The 27,865-nt window shown below is 46.2% G+C and overlaps 13 non-coding genes across 13 annotated transcripts; all 13 read left to right on the top strand.

Annotated features, from left to right (window-relative positions):
- The first annotated feature begins 12 nt into the window (after window positions 1-12).
- On the top strand, window positions 13-203 carry LOC130338276 (U2 spliceosomal RNA). The gene has a single exon (XR_008879006.1). It is a non-coding gene; the product is annotated as a U2 spliceosomal RNA (small nuclear RNA).
- Window positions 204-2,301: 2,098 nt separating this feature from the next.
- Window positions 2,302-2,492, top strand: LOC130338277 (U2 spliceosomal RNA). The gene has a single exon (XR_008879007.1). It is a non-coding gene; the product is annotated as a U2 spliceosomal RNA (small nuclear RNA).
- A 2,092-nt stretch (window positions 2,493-4,584) lies between these two features.
- LOC130338278 (U2 spliceosomal RNA) lies at window positions 4,585-4,775 on the top strand. Its single transcript, XR_008879008.1, has one exon. It is a non-coding gene; the product is annotated as a U2 spliceosomal RNA (small nuclear RNA).
- Window positions 4,776-6,863: 2,088 nt separating this feature from the next.
- Window positions 6,864-7,054, top strand: LOC130338279 (U2 spliceosomal RNA). Its single transcript, XR_008879009.1, has one exon. It is a non-coding gene; the product is annotated as a U2 spliceosomal RNA (small nuclear RNA).
- Window positions 7,055-9,143: 2,089 nt separating this feature from the next.
- Window positions 9,144-9,334, top strand: LOC130338280 (U2 spliceosomal RNA). The gene has a single exon (XR_008879010.1). It is a non-coding gene; the product is annotated as a U2 spliceosomal RNA (small nuclear RNA).
- A 2,090-nt stretch (window positions 9,335-11,424) lies between these two features.
- LOC130338281 (U2 spliceosomal RNA) lies at window positions 11,425-11,615 on the top strand. Its single transcript, XR_008879011.1, has one exon. It is a non-coding gene; the product is annotated as a U2 spliceosomal RNA (small nuclear RNA).
- Window positions 11,616-13,722: 2,107 nt separating this feature from the next.
- Window positions 13,723-13,913, top strand: LOC130338282 (U2 spliceosomal RNA). Its single transcript, XR_008879012.1, has one exon. It is a non-coding gene; the product is annotated as a U2 spliceosomal RNA (small nuclear RNA).
- Window positions 13,914-15,997: 2,084 nt separating this feature from the next.
- On the top strand, window positions 15,998-16,188 carry LOC130338284 (U2 spliceosomal RNA). Its single transcript, XR_008879013.1, has one exon. It is a non-coding gene; the product is annotated as a U2 spliceosomal RNA (small nuclear RNA).
- Window positions 16,189-18,277: 2,089 nt separating this feature from the next.
- On the top strand, window positions 18,278-18,468 carry LOC130338285 (U2 spliceosomal RNA). Its single transcript, XR_008879014.1, has one exon. It is a non-coding gene; the product is annotated as a U2 spliceosomal RNA (small nuclear RNA).
- Window positions 18,469-20,554: 2,086 nt separating this feature from the next.
- LOC130338286 (U2 spliceosomal RNA) lies at window positions 20,555-20,745 on the top strand. Its single transcript, XR_008879015.1, has one exon. It is a non-coding gene; the product is annotated as a U2 spliceosomal RNA (small nuclear RNA).
- Window positions 20,746-22,825: 2,080 nt separating this feature from the next.
- Window positions 22,826-23,016, top strand: LOC130338288 (U2 spliceosomal RNA). The gene has a single exon (XR_008879017.1). It is a non-coding gene; the product is annotated as a U2 spliceosomal RNA (small nuclear RNA).
- Window positions 23,017-25,109: 2,093 nt separating this feature from the next.
- Window positions 25,110-25,300, top strand: LOC130338289 (U2 spliceosomal RNA). Its single transcript, XR_008879018.1, has one exon. It is a non-coding gene; the product is annotated as a U2 spliceosomal RNA (small nuclear RNA).
- Window positions 25,301-27,389: 2,089 nt separating this feature from the next.
- Window positions 27,390-27,580, top strand: LOC130338290 (U2 spliceosomal RNA). Its single transcript, XR_008879019.1, has one exon. It is a non-coding gene; the product is annotated as a U2 spliceosomal RNA (small nuclear RNA).
- Window positions 27,581-27,865: the final 285 nt, after the last annotated feature.

The raw sequence follows: 27,865 nt of genomic DNA on the forward strand, positions 1-27,865 counted from the left end.
CCTTTCACGGTTATCGCTTCTCGGCCTTTTGGCTAAGATCAAGTGTAGTATCTGTTCTTATCAGTTTAATATCTGATACGTCCCCTATCTGGGGACCATATATTAAATGGATTTTTGAGAACGGGGGCCGATTTCGAAGCTTGCTTCCGTCGCCCTATGCATTGACCCGATATGGCAGTATCTTCGGGTACAGTGCACCACCCCCTTACAGGGTTAAAAAGAAAGATTCCTACTTTCATTGCTACCTGCTTGCTGGCTAGCCAGCTAGCCAGCCCTGTGGGCCTTGCTGCTGCTGCAGCCAATAAACAAAAGGTGGTGCTGCTGCTGCTTCTGCTGCTTCTGCTTCTGCTTGTGTCTGGCCCCTGTTGGAGCGTCCAGGCACAGGACTTCTGCTGCTGCTGACTAAATGGCCTCCTTAATTGGATCATTTGAGTAGCCAGCACACCTGTGCAGGTAGGGCATGACATGATAGGCAGCTGCCTTGATAGCGGGTGGGTGCTGAATGTTCCTAATTGACAAAATAAGATTAATGCTTATGAAGAAATATAAAATCTCATCCCTTCCCCAATATCGCGCCACACCCCTACCCCTTAATTCCCTGGTTGAACGTGATGGACATATGTCTTTTTTCGACCGTACTAACTATGTAACTATGTAACATAACATGGGGGGGGGGGGGGTCTCCTGGCTGTTCACACAGGTGTGTCATTGCTGTACATTGACCATGCATTGCTTCTGTGGTATTGCAAAGGCAAAGACAAATGCTTCCAGCCATCCATTGCACTAATGGATTGGTCATCAGCTGGCTGTCTATGTCCCGCATCAATATAGACCAAAGTACAGAGGGTTAGGCTATGCTATTGTGCACCTACCTGATGCATCAGAAGGTGCGAGGCCCTTGCTAAATTCTGTGCACAGACTTTGAGATCTATGCTTTAGACTGTATCTAAACCTGCTCCAACATGGACTGACATTCTGGCCTACTTTCAGCCGATGCGACTTGTCTGTCGCTGAACAGTCGCTTTTTATGTATTCAGCACCTATGTATAATGTTGTAAAAATGCTCTAGAAGCTAAAGTCGCAGAAATGTCACACATATTTGGCCTGCAACTTTCTGTGCGACAAATTCAGACAGGAAAAATCAGTATAAATCCTTAGAAAATTATCCCCCAGTGTCTCCATCTGCTGGCGGTATTGAATAAGCATTGCTGCACTGATGGGGTATGCATTAGACGAAAAAAAAGAAGAAAAAGAAGAATAATACGCCCAGAAAAGAGGCGAAAAGGAGAAAAACGTAAAAAAACGTGAAAAAAAAGTAAGAGGAAGAGAAGGGAAAAAAAGGTGGAAATGGGTTTAAAAGTGATTTCGGCGGAGAATATATATATATATATATATATATATATATATATATATATATATATATATATATGCGCACACACACACATAGATATAAACGTATTCTCCGTTGAGATATTGCAGCCGCTGCTGTGTCCAGGCCCAGGAGCCTTAGCACTGTGCTGTGATGTCACTCAATACCACTGACATCACTAGGTGTAAACAACATCTCTCCTTTGCTGTGTATGTGACTATGGAGCTGTTTGGTGATGTCGTCTATTACGGCCTTCATAGAAGCAACAGGAGATTGTTGCATCCATCTTGAACCCTCAGAACTACAGTGCTATGATGTCACTCACTTCCACAGGCCTTGCAGAGTGTAAACAACAACAACCCAGCTTTGTTGTGTATGTAACCAAAGGGATTTGTGATGTCACCTAGAACCTTCACAGCAGCGACAGCTTTATGAGGAGCATCAGCACTGCTCTGCCTGAGCAGAACCATCACCGCCATAGGTTGTCAAATAACCCGGATTTAACCCACACAGGTAAGTCCAATGGGGTGCAGGCATGTCCTCTATGCTTACAGCTTCCCGTGGGTGTTGGTTTGATACCGTTTGGGGACAGCCAAGGAGGCATCTGCAGGCAACAAAGGTAGGTGTGTGCTTGTGTGTGTGTTTCCTATGCAGATCCTAAGCCCAGTGTCACATGCAAGTAGGAGGAGTAAGAAGGGTTCCTGGCAAATCCGGGTTATGGATTGCATTTAAAAAGGCCCCGTGGGAGTGCAATGGGCCCCTGTCTTGCTGCTTAGCAATAATGGTATGGGTTTAGGTTCTGCTGTGTGTACTGGTGGTTGACTGCCCCCCAGCCCAGAGTGTGCATGGAAAATTGTCTGGCAGCCTCCCTGACAGCAAGCAGTGATAGTGCCCATGAAGGGGACCTTGTTGGGCCCGCCCCTTTCACGGTTATCGCTTCTCGGCCTTTTGGCTAAGATCAAGTGTAGTATCTGTTCTTATCAGTTTAATATCTGATACGTCCCCTATCTGGGGACCATATATTAAATGGATTTTTGAGAACGGGGGCCGATTTCGAAGCTTGCTTCCGTCGCCCTATGCATTGACCCGATATGGCAGTATCTTCGGGTACAGTGCACCACCCCCTTACAGGGTTAAAAAGAAAGATTCCTACTTTCATTGCTACCTGCTTGCTGGCTAGCCAGCTAGCCAGCCCTGTGGGCCTTGCTGCTGCTGCAGCCAATAAACAAAAGGTGGTGCTGCTGCTGCTTCTGCTGCTTCTGCTTCTGCTTGTGTCTGGCCCCTGTTGGAGCGTCCAGGCACAGGACTTCTGCTGCTGCTGACTAAATGGCCTCCTTAATTGGATCATTTGAGTAGCCAGCACACCTGTGCAGGTAGGGCATGACATGATAGGCAGCTGCCTTGATAGCGGGTGGGTGCTGAATGTTCCTAATTGACAAAATAAGATTAATGCTTATGAAGAAATATAAAATCTCATCCCTTCCCCAATATCGCGCCACACCCCTACCCCTTAATTCCCTGGTTGAACATGATGGACATATGTCTTTTTTCGACCGTACTAACTATGTAACTATGTAACATAACATGGGGGGGGGGGGGGTCTCCTGGCTGTTCACACAGGTGTGTCATTGCTGTACATTGACCATGCATTGCTTCTGTGGTATTGCAAAGGCAAAGACAAATGCTTCCAGCCATCCATTGCACTAATGGATTGGTCATCAGCTGGCTGTCTATGTCCCGCATCAATATAGACCAAAGTACAGAGGGTTAGGCTATGCTATTGTGCACCTACCTGATGCATCAGAAGGTGCGAGGCCCTTGCTAAATTCTGTGCACAGACTTTGAGATCTATGCTTTAGACTGTATCTAAACCTGCTCCAACATGGACTGACATTCTGGCCTACTTTCAGCCGATGCGACTTGTCTGTCGCTGAACAGTCGCTTTTTATGTATTCAGCACCTATGTATAATGTTGTAAAAATGCTCTAGAAGCTAAAGTCGCAGAAATGTCACACATATTTGGCCTGCAACTTTCTGTGCGACAAATTCAGACAGGAAAAATCAGTATAAATCCTTAGAAAATTATCCCCCAGTGTCTCCATCTGCTGGCGGTATTGAATAAGCATTGCTGCACTGATGGGGTATGCATTAGACGAAAAAAAAGAAGAAAAAGAAGAATAATACGCCCAGTAAAGAGGCGAAAAGGAGAAAAACGTAAAAAAAGTGAAAAAAAAGTAAGAGGAAGAGAAGGGAAAAAAAGGTGGAAATGGGTTTAAAAGTGATTTCGGCGGAGAAATATATATATATATATATATATATATATATATATATATATATATATATGCGCACACACACACATAGATATAAACGTATTCTCTGTTGAGATATTGCAGCCGCTGCTGTGTCCAGGCCCAGGAGCCTTAGCACTGTGCTGTGATGTCACTCAATACCACTGACATCACTAGGTGTAAACAACATCTCTCCTTTGCTGTGTATGTGACTATGGAGCTGTTTGGTGATGTCGTCTATTACGGCCTTCATAGAAGCAACAGGAGATTGTTGCATCCATCTTGAACCCTCAGAACTACAGTGCTATGATGTCACTCACTTCCACAGGCCTTGCAGAGTGTAAACAACAACAACCCAGCTTTGTTGTGTATGTAACCAAAGGGATTTGTGATGTCACCTAGAACCTTCACAGCAGCGACAGCTTTATGAGGAGCATCAGCACTGCTCTGCCTGAGCAGAACCATCACCGCCATAGGTTGTCAAATAACCCGGATTTAACCCACACAGGTAAGTCCAATGGGGTGCAGGCATGTCCTCTATGCTTACAGCTTCCCGTGGGTGTTGGTTTGATACCGTTTGGGGACAGCCAAGGAGGCATCTGCAGGCAACAAAGGTAGGTGTGTGCTTGTGTGTGTGTTTCCTATGCAGATCCTAAGCCCAGTGTCACATGCAAGTAGGAGGAGTAAGAAGGGTTCCTGGCAAATCCGGGTTATGGATTGCATTTAAAAAGGCCCCGTGGGAGTGCAATGGGCCCCTGTCTTGCTGCTTAGCAATAATGGTATGGGTTTAGGTTCTGCTGTGTGTACTGGTGGTTGACTGCCCCCCAGCCCAGAGTGTGCATGGAAAATTGTCTGGCAGCCTCCCTGACAGCAAGCAGTGATAGTGCCCATGAAGGGGACCTTGTTGGGCCCGCCCCTTTCACGGTTATCGCTTCTCGGCCTTTTGGCTAAGATCAAGTGTAGTATCTGTTCTTATCAGTTTAATATCTGATACGTCCCCTATCTGGGGACCATATATTAAATGGATTTTTGAGAACGGGGGCCGATTTCGAAGCTTGCTTCCGTCGCCCTATGCATTGACCCGATATGGCAGTATCTTCGGGTACAGTGCACCACCCCCTTACAGGGTTAAAAAGAAAGATTCCTACTTTCATTGCTACCTGCTTGCTGGCTAGCCAGCTAGCCAGCCCTGTGGGCCTTGCTGCTGCTGCAGCCAATAAACAAAAGGTGGTGCTGCTGCTGCTTCTGCTGCTTCTGCTTCTGCTTGTGTCTGGCCCCTGTTGGAGCGTCCAGGCACAGGACTTCTGCTGCTGCTGACTAAATGGCCTCCTTAATTGGATCATTTGAGTAGCCAGCACACCTGTGCAGGTAGGGCATGACATGATAGGCAGCTGCCTTGATAGCGGGTGGGTGCTGAATGTTCCTAATTGACAAAATAAGATTAATGCTTATGAAGAAATATAAAATCTCATCCCTTCCCCAATATCGCGCCACACCCCTACCCCTTAATTCCCTGGTTGAACGTGATGGACATATGTCTTTTTTCGACCGTACTAACTATGTAACTATGTAACATAACATGGGGGGGGGGGGGTCTCCTGGCTGTTCACACAGGTGTGTCATTGCTGTACATTGACCATGCATTGCTTCTGTGGTATTGCAAAGGCAAAGACAAATGCTTCCAGCCATCCATTGCACTAATGGATTGGTCATCAGCTGGCTGTCTATGTCCCGCATCAATATAGACCAAAGTACAGAGGGTTAGGCTATGCTATTGTGCACCTACCTGATGCATCAGAAGGTGCGAGGCCCTTGCTAAATTCTGTGCACAGACTTTGAGATCTATGCTTTAGACTGTATCTAAACCTGCTCCAACATGGACTGACATTCTGGCCTACTTTCAGCCGATGCGACTTGTCTGTCGCTGAACAGTCGCTTTTTATGTATTCAGCACCTATGTATAATGTTGTAAAAATGCTCTAGAAGCTAAAGTCGCAGAAATGTCACACATATTTGGCCTGCAACTTTCTGTGCGACAAATTCAGACAGGAAAAATCAGTATAAATCCTTAGAAAATTATCCCCCAGTGTCTCCATCTGCTGGCGGTATTGAATAAGCATTGCTGCACTGATGGGGTATGCATTAGACGAAAAAAAAGAAGAAAAAGAAGAATAATACGCCCAGAAAAGAGGCGAAAAGGAGAAAAACGTAAAAAAACGTGAAAAAAAAGTAAGAGGAAGAGAAGGGAAAAAAAGGTGGAAATGGGTTTAAAAGTGATTTCGGCGGAGAAATATATATATATATATATATATATATATATATATATATATATATGCGCACACACACACATAGATATAAACGTATTCTCCGTTGAGATATTGCAGCCGCTGCTGTGTCCAGGCCCAGGAGCCTTAGCACTGTGCTGTGATGTCACTCAATACCACTGACATCACTAGGTGTAAACAACATCTCTCCTTTGCTGTGTATGTGACTATGGAGCTGTTTGGTGATGTCGTCTATTACGGCCTTCATAGAAGCAACAGGAGATTGTTGCATCCATCTTGAACCCTCAGAACTACAGTGCTATGATGTCACTCACTTCCACAGGCCTTGCAGAGTGTAAACAACAACAACCCAGCTTTGTTGTGTATGTAACCAAAGGGATTTGTGATGTCACCTAGAACCTTCACAGCAGCGACAGCTTTATGAGGAGCATCAGCACTGCTCTGCCTGAGCAGAACCATCACCGCCATAGGTTGTCAAATAACCCGGATTTAACCCACACAGGTAAGTCCAATGGGGTGCAGGCATGTCCTCTATGCTTACAGCTTCCCGTGGGTGTTGGTTTGATACCGTTTGGGGACAGCCAAGGAGGCATCTGCAGGCAACAAAGGTAGGTGTGTGCTTGTGTGTGTGTTTCCTATGCAGATCCTAAGCCCAGTGTCACATGCAAGTAGGAGGAGTAAGAAGGGTTCCTGGCAAATCCGGGTTATGGATTGCATTTAAAAAGGCCCCGTGGGAGTGCAATGGGCCCCTGTCTTGCTGCTTAGCAATAATGGTATGGGTTTAGGTTCTGCTGTGTGTACTGGTGGTTGACTGCCCCCCAGCCCAGAGTGTGCATGGAAAATTGTCTGGCAGCCTCCCTGACAGCAAGCAGTGATAGTGCCCATGAAGGGGACCTTGTTGGGCCCGCCCCTTTCACGGTTATCGCTTCTCGGCCTTTTGGCTAAGATCAAGTGTAGTATCTGTTCTTATCAGTTTAATATCTGATACGTCCCCTATCTGGGGACCATATATTAAATGGATTTTTGAGAACGGGGGCCGATTTCGAAGCTTGCTTCCGTCGCCCTATGCATTGACCCGATATGGCAGTATCTTCGGGTACAGTGCACCACCCCCTTACAGGGTTAAAAAGAAAGATTCCTACTTTCATTGCTACCTGCTTGCTGGCTAGCCAGCTAGCCAGCCCTGTGGGCCTTGCTGCTGCTGCAGCCAATAAACAAAAGGTGGTGCTGCTGCTGCTTCTGCTGCTTCTGCTTCTGCTTGTGTCTGGCCCCTGTTGGAGCGTCCAGGCACAGGACTTCTGCTGCTGCTGACTAAATGGCCTCCTTAATTGGATCATTTGAGTAGCCAGCACACCTGTGCAGGTAGGGCATGACATGATAGGCAGCTGCCTTGATAGCGGGTGGGTGCTGAATGTTCCTAATTGACAAAATAAGATTAATGCTTATGAAGAAATATAAAATCTCATCCCTTCCCCAATATCGCGCCACACCCCTACCCCTTAATTCCCTGGTTGAACGTGATGGACATATGTCTTTTTTCGACCGTACTAACTATGTAACTATGTAACATAACATGGGGGGGGGGGGGTCTCCTGGCTGTTCACACAGGTGTGTCATTGCTGTACATTGACCATGCATTGCTTCTGTGGTATTGCAAAGGCAAAGACAAATGCTTCCAGCCATCCATTGCACTAATGGATTGGTCATCAGCTGGCTGTCTATGTCCCGCATCAATATAGACCAAAGTACAGAGGGTTAGGCTATGCTATTGTGCACCTACCTGATGCATCAGAAGGTGCAAGGCCCTTGCTAAATTCTGTGCACAGACTTTGAGATCTATGCTTTAGACTGTATCTAAACCTGCTCCAACATGGACTGACATTCTGGCCTACTTTCAGCCGATGCGACTTGTCTGTCGCTGAACAGTCGCTTTTTATGTATTCAGCACCTATGTATAATGTTGTAAAAATGCTCTAGAAGCTAAAGTCGCAGAAATGTCACACATATTTGGCCTGCAACTTTCTGTGCGACAAATTCAGACAGGAAAAATCAGTATAAATCCTTAGAAAATTATCCCCCAGTGTCTCCATCTGCTGGCGGTATTGAATAAGCATTGCTGCACTGATGGGGTATGCATTAGACGAAAAAAAAGAAGAAAAAGAAGAATAATACGCCCAGAAAAGAGGCGAAAAGGAGAAAAACGTAAAAAAACGTGAAAAAAAAGTAAGAGGAAGAGAAGGGAAAAAAAGGTGGAAATGGGTTTAAAAGTGATTTCGGCGGAGAATATATATATATATATATATATATATATATATATATATATATATATGCGCACACACACACATAGATATAAACGTATTCTCCGTTGAGATATTGCAGCCGCTGCTGTGTCCAGGCCCAGGAGCCTTAGCACTGTGCTGTGATGTCACTCAATACCACTGACATCACTAGGTGTAAACAACATCTCTCCTTTGCTGTGTATGTGACTATGGAGCTGTTTGGTGATGTCGTCTATTACGGCCTTCATAGAAGCAACAGGAGATTGTTGCATCCATCTTGAACCCTCAGAACTACAGTGCTATGATGTCACTCACTTCCACAGGCCTTGCAGAGTGTAAACAACAACAACCCAGCTTTGTTGTGTATGTAACCAAAGGGATTTGTGATGTCACCTAGAACCTTCACAGCAGCGACAGCTTTATGAGGAGCATCAGCACTGCTCTGCCTGAGCAGAACCATCACCGCCATAGGTTGTCAAATAACCCGGATTTAACCCACACAGGTAAGTCCAATGGGGTGCAGGCATGTCCTCTATGCTTACAGCTTCCCGTGGGTGTTGGTTTGATACCGTTTGGGGACAGCCAAGGAGGCATCTGCAGGCAACAAAGGTAGGTGTGTGCTTGTGTGTGTGTTTCCTATGCAGATCCTAAGCCCAGTGTCACATGCAAGTAGGAGGAGTAAGAAGGGTTCCTGGCAAATCCGGGTTATGGATTGCATTTAAAAAGGCCCCGTGGGAGTGCAATGGGCCCCTGTCTTGCTGCTTAGCAATAATGGTATGGGTTTAGGTTCTGCTGTGTGTACTGGTGGTTGACTGCCCCCCAGCCCAGAGTGTGCATGGAAAATTGTCTGGCAGCCTCCCTGACAGCAAGCAGTGATAGTGCCCATGAAGGGGACCTTGTTGGGCCCGCCCCTTTCACGGTTATCGCTTCTCGGCCTTTTGGCTAAGATCAAGTGTAGTATCTGTTCTTATCAGTTTAATATCTGATACGTCCCCTATCTGGGGACCATATATTAAATGGATTTTTGAGAACGGGGGCCGATTTCGAAGCTTGCTTCCGTCGCCCTATGCATTGACCCGATATGGCAGTATCTTCGGGTACAGTGCACCACCCCCTTACAGGGTTAAAAAGAAAGATTCCTACTTTCATTGCTACCTGCTTGCTGGCTAGCCAGCTAGCCAGCCCTGTGGGCCTTGCTGCTGCTGCAGCCAATAAACAAAAGGTGGTGCTGCTGCTGCTTCTGCTGCTTCTGCTTCTGCTTGTGTCTGGCCCCTGTTGGAGCGTCCAGGCACAGGACTTCTGCTGCTGCTGACTAAATGGCCTCCTTAATTGGATCATTTGAGTAGCCAGCACACCTGTGCAGGTAGGGCATGACATGATAGGCAGCTGCCTTGATAGCGGGTGGGTGCTGAATGTTCCTAATTGACAAAATAAGATTAATGCTTATGAAGAAATATAAAATCTCATCCCTTCCCCAATATCGCGCCACACCCCTACCCCTTAATTCCCTGGTTGAACGTGATGGACATATGTCTTTTTTCGACCGTACTAACTATGTAACTATGTAACATAACATGGGGGGGGGGGGGGGTCTCCTGGCTGTTCACACAGGTGTGTCATTGCTGTACATTGACCATGCATTGCTTCTGTGGTATTGCAAAGGCAAAGACAAATGCTTCCAGCCATCCATTGCACTAATGGATTGGTCATCAGCTGGCTGTCTATGTCCCGCATCAATATAGACCAAAGTACAGAGGGTTAGGCTATGCTATTGTGCACCTACCTGATGCATCAGAAGGTGCGAGGCCCTTGCTAAATTCTGTGCACAGACTTTGAGATCTATGCTTTAGACTGTATCTAAACCTGCTCCAACATGGACTGACATTCTGGCCTACTTTCAGCCGATGCGACTTGTCTGTCGCTGAACAGTCGCTTTTTATGTATTCAGCACCTATGTATAATGTTGTAAAAATGCTCTAGAAGCTAAAGTCGCAGAAATGTCACACATATTTGGCCTGCAACTTTCTGTGCGACAAATTCAGACAGGAAAAATCAGTATAAATCCTTAGAAAATTATCCCCCAGTGTCTCCATCTGCTGGCGGTATTGAATAAGCATTGCTGCACTGATGGGGTATGCATTAGACGAAAAAAAAGAAGAAAAAGAAGAATAATACGCCCAGAAAAGAGGCGAAAAGGAGAAAAACGTAAAAAAACGTGAAAAAAAAGTAAGAGGAAGAGAAGGGAAAAAAAGGTGGAAATGGGTTTAAAAGTGATTTCGGCGGAGAAATATATATATATATATATATATATATATATATATATATATATATGCGCACACACACACATAGATATAAACGTATTCTCCGTTGAGATATTGCAGCCGCTGCTGTGTCCAGGCCCAGGAGCCTTAGCACTGTGCTGTGATGTCACTCAATACCACTGACATCACTAGGTGTAAACAACATCTCTCCTTTGCTGTGTATGTGACTATGGAGCTGTTTGGTGATGTCGTCTATTACGGCCTTCATAGAAGCAACAGGAGATTGTTGCATCCATCTTGAACCCTCAGAACTACAGTGCTATGATGTCACTCACTTCCACAGGCCTTGCAGAGTGTAAACAACAACAACCCAGCTTTGTTGTGTATGTAACCAAAGGGATTTGTGATGTCACCTAGAACCTTCACAGCAGCGACAGCTTTATGAGGAGCATCAGCACTGCTCTGCCTGAGCAGAACCATCACCGCCATAGGTTGTCAAATAACCCGGATTTAACCCACACAGGTAAGTCCAATGGGGTGCAGGCATGTCCTCTATGCTTACAGCTTCCCGTGGGTGTTGGTTTGATACCGTTTGGGGACAGCCAAGGAGGCATCTGCAGGCAACAAAGGTAGGTGTGTGCTTGTGTGTGTGTTTCCTATGCAGATCCTAAGCCCAGTGTCACATGCAAGTAGGAGGAGTAAGAAGGGTTCCTGGCAAATCCGGGTTATGGATTGCATTTAAAAAGGCCCCGTGGGAGTGCAATGGGCCCCTGTCTTGCTGCTTAGCAATAATGGTATGGGTTTAGGTTCTGCTGTGTGTACTGGTGGTTGACTGCCCCCCAGCCCAGAGTGTGCATGGAAAATTGTCTGGCAGCCTCCCTGACAGCAAGCAGTGATAGTGCCCATGAAGGGGACCTTGTTGGGCCCGCCCCTTTCACGGTTATCGCTTCTCGGCCTTTTGGCTAAGATCAAGTGTAGTATCTGTTCTTATCAGTTTAATATCTGATACGTCCCCTATCTGGGGACCATATATTAAATGGATTTTTGAGAACGGGGGCCGATTTCGAAGCTTGCTTCCGTCGCCCTATGCATTGACCCGATATGGCAGTATCTTCGGGTACAGTGCACCACCCCCTTACAGGGTTAAAAAGAAAGATTCCTACTTTCATTGCTACCTGCTTGCTGGCTAGCCAGCTAGCCAGCCCTGTGGGCCTTGCTGCTGCTGCAGCCAATAAACAAAAGGTGGTGCTGCTGCTGCTTCTGCTGCTTCTGCTTCTGCTTGTGTCTGGCCCCTGTTGGAGCGTCCAGGCACAGGACTTCTGCTGCTGCTGACTAAATGGCCTCCTTAATTGGATCATTTGAGTAGCCAGCACACCTGTGCAGGTAGGGCATGACATGATAGGCAGCTGCCTTGATAGCGGGTGGGTGCTGAATGTTCCTAATTGACAAAATAAGATTAATGCTTATGAAGAAATATAAAATCTCATCCCTTCCCCAATATCGCGCCACACCCCTACCCCTTAATTCCCTGGTTGAACGTGATGGACATATGTCTTTTTTCGACCGTACTAACTATGTAACTATGTAACATAACATGGGGGGGGGGGGGGTCTCCTGGCTGTTCACACAGGTGTGTCATTGCTGTACATTGACCATGCATTGCTTCTGTGGTATTGCAAAGGCAAAGACAAATGCTTCCAGCCATCCATTGCACTAATGGATTGGTCATCAGCTGGCTGTCTATGTCCCGCATCAATATAGACCAAAGTACAGAGGGTTAGGCTATGCTATTGTGCACCTACCTGATGCATCAGAAGGTGCGAGGCCCTTGCTAAATTCTGTGCACAGACTTTGAGATCTATGCTTTAGACTGTATCTAAACCTGCTCCAACATGGACTGACATTCTGGCCTACTTTCAGCCGATGCGACTTGTCTGTCGCTGAACAGTCGCTTTTTATGTATTCAGCACCTATGTATAATGTTGTAAAAATGCTCTAGAAGCTAAAGTCGCAGAAATGTCACACATATTTGGCCTGCAACTTTCTGTGCGACAAATTCAGACAGGAAAAATCAGTATAAATCCTTAGAAAATTATCCCCCAGTGTCTCCATCTGCTGGCGGTATTGAATAAGCATTGCTGCACTGATGGGGTATGCATTAGACGAAAAAAAAGAAGAAAAAGAAGAATAATACGCCCAGAAAAGAGGCGAAAAGGAGAAAAACGTAAAAAAACGTGAAAAAAAAGTAAGAGGAAGAGAAGGGAAAAAAAGGTGGAAATGGGTTTAAAAGTGATTTCGGCGGAGAAATATATATATATATATATATATATATATATATATATATATATATATATATAATATATATGCGCACACACACACATAGATATAAACGTATTCTCCGTTGAGATATTGCAGCCGCTGCTGTGTCCAGGCCCAGGAGCCTTAGCACTGTGCTGTGATGTCACTCAATACCACTGACATCACTAGGTGTAAACAACATCTCTCCTTTGCTGTGTATGTGACTATGGAGCTGTTTGGTGATGTCGTCTATTACGGCCTTCATAGAAGCAACAGGAGATTGTTGCATCCATCTTGAACCCTCAGAACTACAGTGCTATGATGTCACTCACTTCCACAGGCCTTGCAGAGTGTAAACAACAACAACCCACCAGCTTTGTTGTGTATGTAACCATAGGGATTTGTGATGTCACCTAGAACCTTCACAGCAGCGACAGCTTTATGAGGAGCATCAGCACTGCTCTGCCTGAGCAGAACCATCACCGCCATAGGTTGTCAAATAACCCGGATTTAACCCACACAGGTAAGTCCAATGGGGTGCAGGCATGTCCTCTATGCTTACAGCTTCCCGTGGGTGTTGGTTTGATACCGTTTGGGGACAGCCAAGGAGGCATCTGCAGGCAACAAAGGTAGGTGTGTGCTTGTGTGTGTGTTTCCTATGCAGATCCTAAGCCCAGTGTCACATGCAAGTAGGAGGAGTAAGAAGGGTTCCTGGCAAATCCGGGTTATGGATTGCATTTAAAAAGGCCCCGTGGGAGTGCAATGGGCCCCTGTCTTGCTGCTTAGCAATAATGGTATGGGTTTAGGTTCTGCTGTGTGTACTGGTGGTTGACTGCCCCCCAGCCCAGAGTGTGCATGGAAAATTGTCTGGCAGCCTCCCTGACAGCAAGCAGTGATAGTGCCCATGAAGGGGACCTTGTTGGGCCCGCCCCTTTCACGGTTATCGCTTCTCGGCCTTTTGGCTAAGATCAAGTGTAGTATCTGTTCTTATCAGTTTAATATCTGATACGTCCCCTATCTGGGGACCATATATTAAATGGATTTTTGAGAACGGGGGCCGATTTCGAAGCTTGCTTCCGTCGCCCTATGCATTGACCCGATATGGCAGTATCTTCGGGTACAGTGCACCACCCCCTTACAGGGTTAAAAAGAAAGATTCCTACTTTCATTGCTACCTGCTTGCTGGCTAGCCAGCTAGCCAGCCCTGTGGGCCTTGCTGCTGCTGCAGCCAATAAACAAAAGGTGGTGCTGCTGCTGCTTCTGCTGCTTCTGCTTCTGCTTGTGTCTGGCCCCTGTTGGAGCGTCCAGGCACAGGACTTCTGCTGCTGCTGACTAAATGGCCTCCTTAATTGGATCATTTGAGTAGCCAGCACACCTGTGCAGGTAGGGCATGACATGATAGGCAGCTGCCTTGATAGCGGGTGGGTGCTGAATGTTCCTAATTGACAAAATAAGATTAATGCTTATGAAGAAATATAAAATCTCATCCCTTCCCCAATATCGCGCCACACCCCTACCCCTTAATTCCCTGGTTGAACGTGATGGACATATGTCTTTTTTCGACCGTACTAACTATGTAACTATGTAACATAACATGGGGGGGGGGGGGGTCTCCTGGCTGTTCACACAGGTGTGTCATTGCTGTACATTGACCATGCATTGCTTCTGTGGTATTGCAAAGGCAAAGACAAATGCTTCCAGCCATCCATTGCACTAATGGATTGGTCATCAGCTGGCTGTCTATGTCCCGCATCAATATAGACCAAAGTACAGAGGGTTAGGCTATGCTATTGTGCACCTACCTGATGCATCAGAAGGTGCGAGGCCCTTGCTAAATTCTGTGCACAGACTTTGAGATCTATGCTTTAGACTGTATCTAAACCTGCTCCAACATGGACTGACATTCTGGCCTACTTTCAGCCGATGCGACTTGTCTGTCGCTGAACAGTCGCTTTTTATGTATTCAGCACCTATGTATAATGTTGTAAAAATGCTCTAGAAGCTAAAGTCGCAGAAATGTCACACATATTTGGCCTGCAACTTTCTGTGCGACAAATTCAGACAGGAAAAATCAGTATAAATCCTTAGAAAATTATCCCCCAGTGTCTCCATCTGCTGGCGGTATTGAATAAGCATTGCTGCACTGATGGGGTATGCATTAGACGAAAAAAAAAGAAGAAAAAGAAGAATAATACGCCCAGAAAAGAGGCGAAAAGGAGAAAAACGTAAAAAAACGTGAAAAAAAAGTAAGAGGAAGAGAAGGGAAAAAAAGGTGGAAATGGGTTTAAAAGTGATTTCGGCGGAGAAATATATATATATATATATATATATATATATATATATATGCGCACACACACACATAGATATAAACGTATTCTCCGTTGAGATATTGCAGCCGCTGCTGTGTCCAGGCCCAGGAGCCTTAGCACTGTGCTGTGATGTCACTCAATACCACTGACATCACTAGGTGTAAACAACATCTCTCCTTTGCTGTGTATGTGACTATGGAGCTGTTTGGTGATGTCGTCTATTACGGCCTTCATAGAAGCAACAGGAGATTGTTGCATCCATCTTGAACCCTCAGAACTACAGTGCTATGATGTCACTCACTTCCACAGGCCTTGCAGAGTGTAAACAACAACAACCCAGCTTTGTTGTGTATGTAACCAAAGGGATTTGTGATGTCACCTAGAACCTTCACAGCAGCGACAGCTTTATGAGGAGCATCAGCACTGCTCTGCCTGAGCAGAACCATCACCGCCATAGGTTGTCAAATAACCCGGATTTAACCCACACAGGTAAGTCCAATGGGGTGCAGGCATGTCCTCTATGCTTACAGCTTCCCGTGGGTGTTGGTTTGATACCGTTTGGGGACAGCCAAGGAGGCATCTGCAGGCAACAAAGGTAGGTGTGTGCTTGTGTGTGTGTTTCCTATGCAGATCCTAAGCCCAGTGTCACATGCAAGTAGGAGGAGTAAGAAGGGTTCCTGGCAAATCCGGGTTATGGATTGCATTTAAAAAGGCCCCGTGGGAGTGCAATGGGCCCCTGTCTTGCTGCTTAGCAATAATGGTATGGGTTTAGGTTCTGCTGTGTGTACTGGTGGTTGACTGCCCCCCAGCCCAGAGTGTGCATGGAAAATTGTCTGGCAGCCTCCCTGACAGCAAGCAGTGATAGTGCCCATGAAGGGGACCTTGTTGGGCCCGCCCCTTTCACGGTTATCGCTTCTCGGCCTTTTGGCTAAGATCAAGTGTAGTATCTGTTCTTATCAGTTTAATATCTGATACGTCCCCTATCTGGGGACCATATATTAAATGGATTTTTGAGAACGGGGGCCGATTTCGAAGCTTGCTTCCGTCGCCCTATGCATTGACCCGATATGGCAGTATCTTCGGGTACAGTGCACCACCCCCTTACAGGGTTAAAAAGAAAGATTCCTACTTTCATTGCTACCTGCTTGCTGGCTAGCCAGCTAGCCAGCCCTGTGGGCCTTGCTGCTGCTGCAGCCAATAAACAAAAGGTGGTGCTGCTGCTGCTTCTGCTGCTTCTGCTTCTGCTTGTGTCTGGCCCCTGTTGGAGCGTCCAGGCACAGGACTTCTGCTGCTGCTGACTAAATGGCCTCCTTAATTGGATCATTTGAGTAGCCAGCACACCTGTGCAGGTAGGGCATGACATGATAGGCAGCTGCCTTGATAGCGGGTGGGTGCTGAATGTTCCTAATTGACAAAATAAGATTAATGCTTATGAAGAAATATAAAATCTCATCCCTTCCCCAATATCGCGCCACACCCCTACCCCTTAATTCCCTGGTTGAACGTGATGGACATATGTCTTTTTTCGACCGTACTAACTATGTAACTATGTAACATAACATGGGGGGGGGGGGTCTCCTGGCTGTTCACACAGGTGTGTCATTGCTGTACATTGACCATGCATTGCTTCTGTGGTATTGCAAAGGCAAAGACAAATGCTTCCAGCCATCCATTGCACTAATGGATTGGTCATCAGCTGGCTGTCTATGTCCCGCATCAATATAGACCAAAGTACAGAGGGTTAGGCTATGCTATTGTGCACCTACCTGATGCATCAGAAGGTGCGAGGCCCTTGCTAAATTCTGTGCACAGACTTTGAGATCTATGCTTTAGACTGTATCTAAACCTGCTCCAACATGGACTGACAGTCTGGCCTACTTTCAGCCGATGCGACTTGTCTGTCGCTGAACAGTCGCTTTTTATGTATTCAGCACCTATGTATAATGTTGTAAAAATGCTCTAGAAGCTAAAGTCGCAGAAATGTCACACATATTTGGCCTGCAACTTTCTGTGCGACAAATTCAGACAGGAAAAATCAGTATAAATCCTTAGAAAATTATCCCCCAGTGTCTCCATCTGCTGGCGGTATTGAATAAGCATTGCTGCACTGATGGGGTATGCATTAGACGAAAAAAAAGAAGAAAAAGAAGAATAATACGCCCAGAAAAGAGGCGAAAAGGAGAAAAACGTAAAAAAACGTGAAAAAAAAGTAAGAGGAAGAGAAGGGAAAAAAAGGTGGAAATGGGTTTAAAAGTGATTTCGGCGGAGAAATATATATATATATATATATATATATATATATATATATATATATATGCGCACACACACACATAGATATAAACGTATTCTCCGTTGAGATATTGCAGCCGCTGCTGTGTCCAGGCCCAGGAGCCTTAGCACTGTGCTGTGATGTCACTCAATACCACTGACATCACTAGGTGTAAACAACATCTCTCCTTTGCTGTGTATGTGACTATGGAGCTGTTTTGTGATGTCGTCTATTACGGCCTTCATAGAAGCAACAGGAGATTGTTGCATCCATCTTGAACCCTCAGAACTACAGTGCTATGATGTCACTCACTTCCACAGGCCTTGCAGAGTGTAAACAACAACAACCCAGCTTTGTTGTGTATGTAACCAAAGGGATTTGTGATGTCACCTAGAACCTTCACAGCAGCGACAGCTTTATGAGGAGCATCAGCACTGCTCTGCCTGAGCAGAACCATCACCGCCATAGGTTGTCAAATAACCCGGATTTAACCCACACAGGTAAGTCCAATGGGGTGCAGGCATGTCCTCTATGCTTACAGCTTCCCGTGGGTGTTGGTTTGATACCGTTTGGGGACAGCCAAGGAGGCATCTGCAGGCAACAAAGGTAGGTGTGTGCTTGTGTGTGTGTTTCCTATGCAGATCCTAAGCCCAGTGTCACATGCAAGTAGGAGGAGTAAGAAGGGTTCCTGGCAAATCCGGGTTATGGATTGCATTTAAAAAGGCCCCGTGGGAGTGCAATGGGCCCCTGTCTTGCTGCTTAGCAATAATGGTATGGGTTTAGGTTCTGCTGTGTGTACTGGTGGTTGACTGCCCCCCAGCCCAGAGTGTGCATGGAAAATTGTCTGGCAGCCTCCCTGACAGCAAGCAGTGATAGTGCCCATGAAGGGGACCTTGTTGGGCCCGCCCCTTTCACGGTTATCGCTTCTCGGCCTTTTGGCTAAGATCAAGTGTAGTATCTGTTCTTATCAGTTTAATATCTGATACGTCCCCTATCTGGGGACCATATATTAAATGGATTTTTGAGAACGGGGGCCGATTTCGAAGCTTGCTTCCGTCGCCCTATGCATTGACCCGATATGGCAGTATCTTCGGGTACAGTGCACCACCCCCTTACAGGGTTAAAAAGAAAGATTCCTACTTTCATTGCTACCTGCTTGCTGGCTAGCCAGCTAGCCAGCCCTGTGGGCCTTGCTGCTGCTGCAGCCAATAAACAAAAGGTGGTGCTGCTGCTGCTTCTGCTGCTTCTGCTTCTGCTTGTGTCTGGCCCCTGTTGGAGCGTCCAGGCACAGGACTTCTGCTGCTGCTGACTAAATGGCCTCCTTAATTGGATCATTTGAGTAGCCAGCACACCTGTGCAGGTAGGGCATGACATGATAGGCAGCTGCCTTGATAGCGGGTGGGTGCTGAATGTTCCTAATTGACAAAATAAGATTAATGCTTATGAAGAAATATAAAATCTCATCCCTTCCCCAATATCGCGCCACACCCCTACCCCTTAATTCCCTGGTTGAACGTGATGGACATATGTCTTTTTTCGACCGTACTAACTATGTAACTATGTAACATAACATGGGGGGGGGGGTCTCCTGGCTGTTCACACAGGTGTGTCATTGCTGTACATTGACCATGCATTGCTTCTGTGGTATTGCAAAGGCAAAGACAAATGCTTCCAGCCATCCATTGCACTAATGGATTGGTCATCAGCTGGCTGTCTATGTCCCGCATCAATATAGACCAAAGTACAGAGGGTTAGGCTATGCTATTGTGCACCTACCTGATGCATCAGAAGGTGCGAGGCCCTTGCTAAATTCTGTGCACAGACTTTGAGATCTATGCTTTAGACTGTATCTAAACCTGCTCCAACATGGACTGACATTCTGGCCTACTTTCAGCCGATGCGACTTGTCTGTCGCTGAACAGTCGCTTTTTATGTATTCAGCACCTATGTATAATGTTGTAAAAATGCTCTAGAAGCTAAAGTCGCAGAAATGTCACACATATTTGGCCTGCAACTTTCTGTGCGACAAATTCAGACAGGAAAAATCAGTATAAATCCTTAGAAAATTATCCCCCAGTGTCTCCATCTGCTGGCGGTATTGAATAAGCATTGCTGCACTGATGGGGTATGCATTAGACGAAAAAAAAGAAGAAAAAGAAGAATAATACGCCCAGAAAAGAGGCGAAAAGGAGAAAAACGTAAAAAAACGTGAAAAAAAAGTAAGAGGAAGAGAAGGGAAAAAAAGGTGGAAATGGGTTTAAAAGTGATTTCGGCGGAGAAATATATATATATATATATATATATATATATATATATATATATATGCGCACACACACACATAGATATAAACGTATTCTCCGTTGAGATATTGCAGCCGCTGCTGTGTCCAGGCCCAGGAGCCTTAGCACTGTGCTGTGATGTCACTCAATACCACTGACATCACTAGGTGTAAACAACATCTCTCCTTTGCTGTGTATGTGACTATGGAGCTGTTTGGTGATGTCGTCTATTACGGCCTTCATAGAAGCAACAGGAGATTGTTGCATCCATCTTGAACCCTCAGAACTACAGTGCTATGATGTCACTCACTTCCACAGGCCTTGCAGAGTGTAAACAACAACAACCCAGCTTTGTTGTGTATGTAACCAAAGGGATTTGTGATGTCACCTAGAACCTTCACAGCAGCGACAGCTTTATGAGGAGCATCAGCACTGCTCTGCCTGAGCAGAACCATCACCGCCATAGGTTGTCAAATAACCCGGATTTAACCCACACAGGTAAGTCCAATGGGGTGCAGGCATGTCCTCTATGCTTACAGCTTCCCGTGGGTGTTGGTTTGATACCGTTTGGGGACAGCCAAGGAGGCATCTGCAGGCAACAAAGGTAGGTGTGTGCTTGTGTGTGTGTTTCCTATGCAGATCCTAAGCCCAGTGTCACATGCAAGTAGGAGGAGTAAGAAGGGTTCCTGGCAAATCCGGGTTATGGATTGCATTTAAAAAGGCCCCGTGGGAGTGCAATGGGCCCCTGTCTTGCTGCTTAGCAATAATGGTATGGGTTTAGGTTCTGCTGTGTGTACTGGTGGTTGACTGCCCCCCAGCCCAGAGTGTGCATGGAAAATTGTCTGGCAGCCTCCCTGACAGCAAGCAGTGATAGTGCCCATGAAGGGGACCTTGTTGGGCCCGCCCCTTTCACGGTTATCGCTTCTCGGCCTTTTGGCTAAGATCAAGTGTAGTATCTGTTCTTATCAGTTTAATATCTGATACGTCCCCTATCTGGGGACCATATATTAAATGGATTTTTGAGAACGGGGGCCGATTTCGAAGCTTGCTTCCGTCGCCCTATGCATTGACCCGATATGGCAGTATCTTCGGGTACAGTGCACCACCCCCTTACAGGGTTAAAAAGAAAGATTCCTACTTTCATTGCTACCTGCTTGCTGGCTAGCCAGCTAGCCAGCCCTGTGGGCCTTGCTGCTGCTGCAGCCAATAAACAAAAGGTGGTGCTGCTGCTGCTTCTGCTGCTTCTGCTTCTGCTTGTGTCTGGCCCCTGTTGGAGCGTCCAGGCACAGGACTTCTGCTGCTGCTGACTAAATGGCCTCCTTAATTGGATCATTTGAGTAGCCAGCACACCTGTGCAGGTAGGGCATGACATGATAGGCAGCTGCCTTGATAGCGGGTGGGTGCTGAATGTTCCTAATTGACAAAATAAGATTAATGCTTATGAAGAAATATAAAATCTCATCCCTTCCCCAATATCGCGCCACACCCCTACCCCTTAATTCCCTGGTTGAACGTGATGGACATATGTCTTTTTTCGACCGTACTAACTATGTAACTATGTAACATAACATGGGGGGGGGGGGGTCTCCTGGCTGTTCACACAGGTGTGTCATTGCTGTACATTGACCATGCATTGCTTCTGTGGTATTGCAAAGGCAAAGACAAATGCTTCCAGCCATCCATTGCACTAATGGATTGGTCATCAGCTGGCTGTCTATGTCCCGCATCAATATAGACCAAAGTACAGAGGGTTAGGCTATGCTATTGTGCACCTACCTGATGCATCAGAAGGTGCGAGGCCCTTGCTAAATTCTGTGCACAGACTTTGAGATCTATGCTTTAGACTGTATCTAAACCTGCTCCAACATGGACTGACATTCTGGCCTACTTTCAGCCGATGCGACTTGTCTGTCGCTGAACAGTCGCTTTTTATGTATTCAGCACCTATGTATAATGTTGTAAAAATGCTCTAGAAGCTAAAGTCGCAGAAATGTCACACATATTTGGCCTGCAACTTTCTGTGCGACAAATTCAGACAGGAAAAATCAGTATAAATCCTTAGAAAATTATCCCCCAGTGTCTCCATCTGCTGGCGGTATTGAATAAGCATTGCTGCACTGATGGGGTATGCATTAGACGAAAAAAAAGAAGAAAAAGAAGAATAATACGCCCAGAAAAGAGGCGAAAAGGAGAAAAACGTAAAAAAACGTGAAAAAAAAGTAAGAGGAAGAGAAGGGAAAAAAAGGTGGAAATGGGTTTAAAAGTGATTTCGGCGGAGAAATATATATATATATATATATATATATATATATATATGCGCACACACACACATAGATATAAACGTATTCTCCGTTGAGATATTGCAGCCGCTGCTGTGTCCAGGCCCAGGAGCCTTAGCACTGTGCTGTGATGTCACTCAATACCACTGACATCACTAGGTGTAAACAACATCTCTCCTTTGCTGTGTATGTGACTATGGAGCTGTTTGGTGATGTCGTCTATTACGGCCTTCATAGAAGCAACAGGAGATTGTTGCATCCATCTTGAACCCTCAGAACTACAGTGCTATGATGTCACTCACTTCCACAGGCCTTGCAGAGTGTAAACAACAACAACCCAGCTTTGTTGTGTATGTAACCAAAGGGATTTGTGATGTCACCTAGAACCTTCACAGCAGCGACAGCTTTATGAGGAGCATCAGCACTGCCCTGCCTGAGCAGAACCATCACCGCCATAGGTTGTCAAATAACCCGGATTTAACCCACACAGGTAAGTCCAATGGGGTGCAGGCATGTCCTCTATGCTTACAGCTTCCCGTGGGTGTTGGTTTGATACCGTTTGGGGACAGCCAAGGAGGCATCTGCAGGCAACAAAGGTAGGTGTGTGCTTGTGTGTGTGTTTCCTATGCAGATCCTAAGCCCAGTGTCACATGCAAGTAGGAGGAGTAAGAAGGGTTCCTGGCAAATCCGGGTTATGGATTGCATTTAAAAAGGCCCCGTGGGAGTGCAATGGGCCCCTGTCTTGCTGCTTAGCAATAATGGTATGGGTTTAGGTTCTGCTGTGTGTACTGGTGGTTGACTGCCCCCCAGCCCAGAGTGTGCATGGAAAATTGTCTGGCAGCCTCCCTGACAGCAAGCAGTGATAGTGCCCATGAAGGGGACCTTGTTGGGCCCGCCCCTTTCACGGTTATCGCTTCTCGGCCTTTTGGCTAAGATCAAGTGTAGTATCTGTTCTTATCAGTTTAATATCTGATACGTCCCCTATCTGGGGACCATATATTAAATGGATTTTTGAGAACGGGGGCCGATTTCGAAGCTTGCTTCCGTCGCCCTATGCATTGACCCGATATGGCAGTATCTTCGGGTACAGTGCACCACCCCCTTACAGGGTTAAAAAGAAAGATTCCTACTTTCATTGCTACCTGCTTGCTGGCTAGCCAGCTAGCCAGCCCTGTGGGCCTTGCTGCTGCTGCAGCCAATAAACAAAAGGTGGTGCTGCTGCTGCTTCTGCTGCTTCTGCTTCTGCTTGTGTCTGGCCCCTGTTGGAGCGTCCAGGCACAGGACTTCTGCTGCTGCTGACTAAATGGCCTCCTTAATTGGATCATTTGAGTAGCCAGCACACCTGTGCAGGTAGGGCATGACATGATAGGCAGCTGCCTTGATAGCGGGTGGGTGCTGAATGTTCCTAATTGACAAAATAAGATTAATGCTTATGAAGAAATATAAAATCTCATCCCTTCCCCAATATCGCGCCACACCCCTACCCCTTAATTCCCTGGTTGAACGTGATGGACATATGTCTTTTTTCGACCGTACTAACTATGTAACTATGTAACATAACATGGGGGGGGGGGGGGTCTCCTGGCTGTTCACACAGGTGTGTCATTGCTGTACATTGACCATGCATTGCTTCTGTGGTATTGCAAAGGCAAAGACAAATGCTTCCAGCCATCCATTGCACTAATGGATTGGTCATCAGCTGGCTGTCTATGTCCCGCATCAATATAGACCAAAGTACAGAGGGTTAGGCTATGCTATTGTGCACCTACCTGATGCATCAGAAGGTGCGAGGCCCTTGCTAAATTCTGTGCACAGACTTTGAGATCTATGCTTTAGACTGTATCTAAACCTGCTCCAACATGGACTGACATTCTGGCCTACTTTCAGCCGATGCGACTTGTCTGTCGCTGAACAGTCGCTTTTTATGTATTCAGCACCTATGTATAATGTTGTAAAAATGCTCTAGAAGCTAAAGTCGCAGAAATGTCACACATATTTGGCCTGCAACTTTCTGTGCGACAAATTCAGACAGGAAAAATCAGTATAAATCCTTAGAAAATTATCCCCCAGTGTCTCCATCTGCTGGCGGTATTGAATAAGCATTGCTGCACTGATGGGGTATGCATTAGACGAAAAAAAAGAAGAAAAAGAAGAATAATACGCCCAGAAAAGAGGCGAAAAGGAGAAAAACGTAAAAAAACGTGAAAAAAAAGTAAGAGGAAGAGAAGGGAAAAAAAGGTGGAAATGGGTTTAAAAGTGATTTCGGCGGAGATATATATATATATATATATATATATATATATATATATATATATATATATGCGCACACACACACATAGATATAAACGTATTCTCCGTTGAGATATTGCAGCCGCTGCTGTGTCCAGGCCCAGGAGCCTTAGCACTGTGCTGTGATGTCACTCAATACCACTGACATCACTAGGTGTAAACAACATCTCTCCTTTGCTGTGTATGTGACTATGGAGCTGTTTGGTGATGTCGTCTATTACGGCCTTCATAGAAGCAACAGGAGATTGTTGCATCCATCTTGAACCCTCAGAACTACAGTGCTATGATGTCACTCACTTCCACAGGCCTTGCAGAGTGTAAACAACAACAACCCAGCTTTGTTGTGTATGTAACCAAAGGGATTTGTGATGTCACCTAGAACCTTCACAGCAGCGACAGCTTTATGAGGAGCATCAGCACTGCTCTGCCTGAGCAGAACCATCACCGCCATAGGTTGTCAAATAACCCGGATTTAACCCACACAGGTAAGTCCAATGGGGTGCAGGCATGTCCTCTATGCTTACAGCTTCCCGTGGGTGTTGGTTTGATACCGTTTGGGGACAGCCAAGGAGGCATCTGCAGGCAACAAAGGTAGGTGTGTGCTTGTGTGTGTGTTTCCTATGCAGATCCTAAGCCCAGTGTCACATGCAAGTAGGAGGAGTAAGAAGGGTTCCTGGCAAATCCGGGTTATGGATTGCATTTAAAAAGGCCCCGTGGGAGTGCAATGGGCCCCTGTCTTGCTGCTTAGCAATAATGGTATGGGTTTAGGTTCTGCTGTGTGTACTGGTGGTTGACTGCCCCCCAGCCCAGAGTGTGCATGGAAAATTGTCTGGCAGCCTCCCTGACAGCAAGCAGTGATAGTGCCCATGAAGGGGACCTTGTTGGGCCCGCCCCTTTCACGGTTATCGCTTCTCGGCCTTTTGGCTAAGATCAAGTGTAGTATCTGTTCTTATCAGTTTAATATCTGATACGTCCCCTATCTGGGGACCATATATTAAATGGATTTTTGAGAACGGGGGCCGATTTCGAAGCTTGCTTCCGTCGCCCTATGCATTGACCCGATATGGCAGTATCTTCGGGTACAGTGCACCACCCCCTTACAGGGTTAAAAAGAAAGATTCCTACTTTCATTGCTACCTGCTTGCTGGCTAGCCAGCTAGCCAGCCCTGTGGGCCTTGCTGCTGCTGCAGCCAATAAACAAAAGGTGGTGCTGCTGCTGCTTCTGCTGCTTCTGCTTCTGCTTGTGTCTGGCCCCTGTTGGAGCGTCCAGGCACAGGACTTCTGCTGCTGCTGACTAAATGGCCTCCTTAATTGGATCATTTGAGTAGCCAGCACACCTGTGCAGGTAGGGCATGACATGATAGGCAGCTGCCTTGATAGCGGGTGGGTGCTGAATGTTCCTAATTGACAAAATAAGATTAATGCTTATGAAGAAATATAAAATCTCATCCCTTCCCCAATATCGCGCCACACCCCTACCCCTTAATTCCCTGGTTGAACGTGATGGACATATGTCTTTTTTCGACCGTACTAACTATGTAACTATGTAACATAACATGGGGGGGGGGGGGGTCTCCTGGCTGTTCACACAGGTGTGTCATTGCTGTACATTGACCATGCATTGCTTCTGTGGTATTGCAAAGGCAAAGACAAATGCTTCCAGCCATCCATTGCACTAATGGATTGGTCATCAGCTGGCTGTCTATGTCCCGCATCAATATAGACCAAAGTACAGAGGGTTAGGCTATGCTATTGTGCACCTACCTGATGCATCAGAAGGTGCGAGGCCCTTGCTAAATTCTGTGCACAGACTTTGAGATCTATGCTTTAGACTGTATCTAAACCTGCTCCAACATGGACTGACATTCTGGCCTACTTTCAGCCGATGCGACTTGTCTGTCGCTGAACAGTCGCTTTTTATGTATTCAGCACCTATGTATAATGTTGTAAAAATGCTCTAGAAGCTAAAGTCGCAGAAATGTCACACATATTTGGCCTGCAACTTTCTGTGCGACAAATTCAGACAGGAAAAATCAGTATAAATCCTTAGAAAATTATCCCCCAGTGTCTCCATCTGCTGGCGGTATTGAATAAGCATTGCTGCACTGATGGGGTATGCATTAGACGAAAAAAAAGAAGAAAAAGAAGAATAATACGCCCAGAAAAGAGGCGAAAAGGAGAAAAACGTAAAAAAACGTGAAAAAAAAGTAAGAGGAAGAGAAGGGAAAAAAAGGTGGAAATGGGTTTAAAAGTGATTTCGGCGGAGAAATATATATATATATATATATATATATATATATATATATATATATATGCGCACACACACACATAGATATACGTATTCTCCGTTGAGATATTGCAGCCGCTGCTGTGTCCAGGCCCAGGAGCCTTAGCACTGTGCTGTGATGTCACTCAATACCACTGACATCACTAGGTGTAAACAACATCTCTCCTTTGCTGTGTATGTGACTATGGAGCTGTTTGGTGATGTCGTCTATTACGGCCTTCATAGAAGCAACAGGAGATTGTTGCATCCATCTTGAACCCTCAGAACTACAGTGCTATGATGTCACTCACTTCCACAGGCCTTGCAGAGTGTAAACAACAACAACCCAGCTTTGTTGTGTATGTAACCAAAGGGATTTGTGATGTCACCTAGAACCTTCACAGCAGCGACAGCTTTATGAGGAGCATCAGCACTGCTCTGCCTGAGCAGAACCATCACCGCCATAGGTTGTCAAATAACCCGGATTTAACCCACACAGGTAAGTCCAATGGGGTGCAGGCATGTCCTCTATGCTTACAGCTTCCCGTGGGTGTTGGTTTGATACCGTTTGGGGACAGCCAAGGAGGCATCTGCAGGCAACAAAGGTAGGTGTGTGCTTGTGTGTGTGTTTCCTATGCAGATCCTAAGCCCAGTGTCACATGCAAGTAGGAGGAGTAAGAAGGGTTCCTGGCAAATCCGGGTTATGGATTGCATTTAAAAAGGCCCCGTGGGAGTGCAATGGGCCCCTGTCTTGCTGCTTAGCAATAATGGTATGGGTTTAGGTTCTGCTGTGTGTACTGGTGGTTGACTGCCCCCCAGCCCAGAGTGTGCATGGAAAATTGTCTGGCAGCCTCCCTGACAGCAAGCAGTGATAGTGCCCATGAAGGGGACCTTGTTGGGCCCGCCCCTTTCACGGTTATCGCTTCTCGGCCTTTTGGCTAAGATCAAGTGTAGTATCTGTTCTTATCAGTTTAATATCTGATACGTCCCCTATCTGGGGACCATATATTAAATGGATTTTTGAGAACGGGGGCCGATTTCGAAGCTTGCTTCCGTCGCCCTATGCATTGACCCGATATGGCAGTATCTTCGGGTACAGTGCACCACCCCCTTACAGGGTTAAAAAGAAAGATTCCTACTTTCATTGCTACCTGCTTGCTGGCTAGCCAGCTAGCCAGCCCTGTGGGCCTTGCTGCTGCTGCAGCCAATAAACAAAAGGTGGTGCTGCTGCTGCTTCTGCTGCTTCTGCTTCTGCTTGTGTCTGGCCCCTGTTGGAGCGTCCAGGCACAGGACTTCTGCTGCTGCTGACTAAATGGCCTCCTTAATTGGATCATTTGAGTAGCCAGCACACCTGTGCAGGTAGGGCATGACATGATAGGCAGCTGCCTTGATAG

Source organism: Hyla sarda, unplaced genomic scaffold, assembly GCF_029499605.1.
Source record: "Hyla sarda isolate aHylSar1 unplaced genomic scaffold, aHylSar1.hap1 scaffold_517, whole genome shotgun sequence".
Taxonomy (NCBI): Eukaryota; Metazoa; Chordata; class Amphibia; order Anura; family Hylidae; genus Hyla; species Hyla sarda.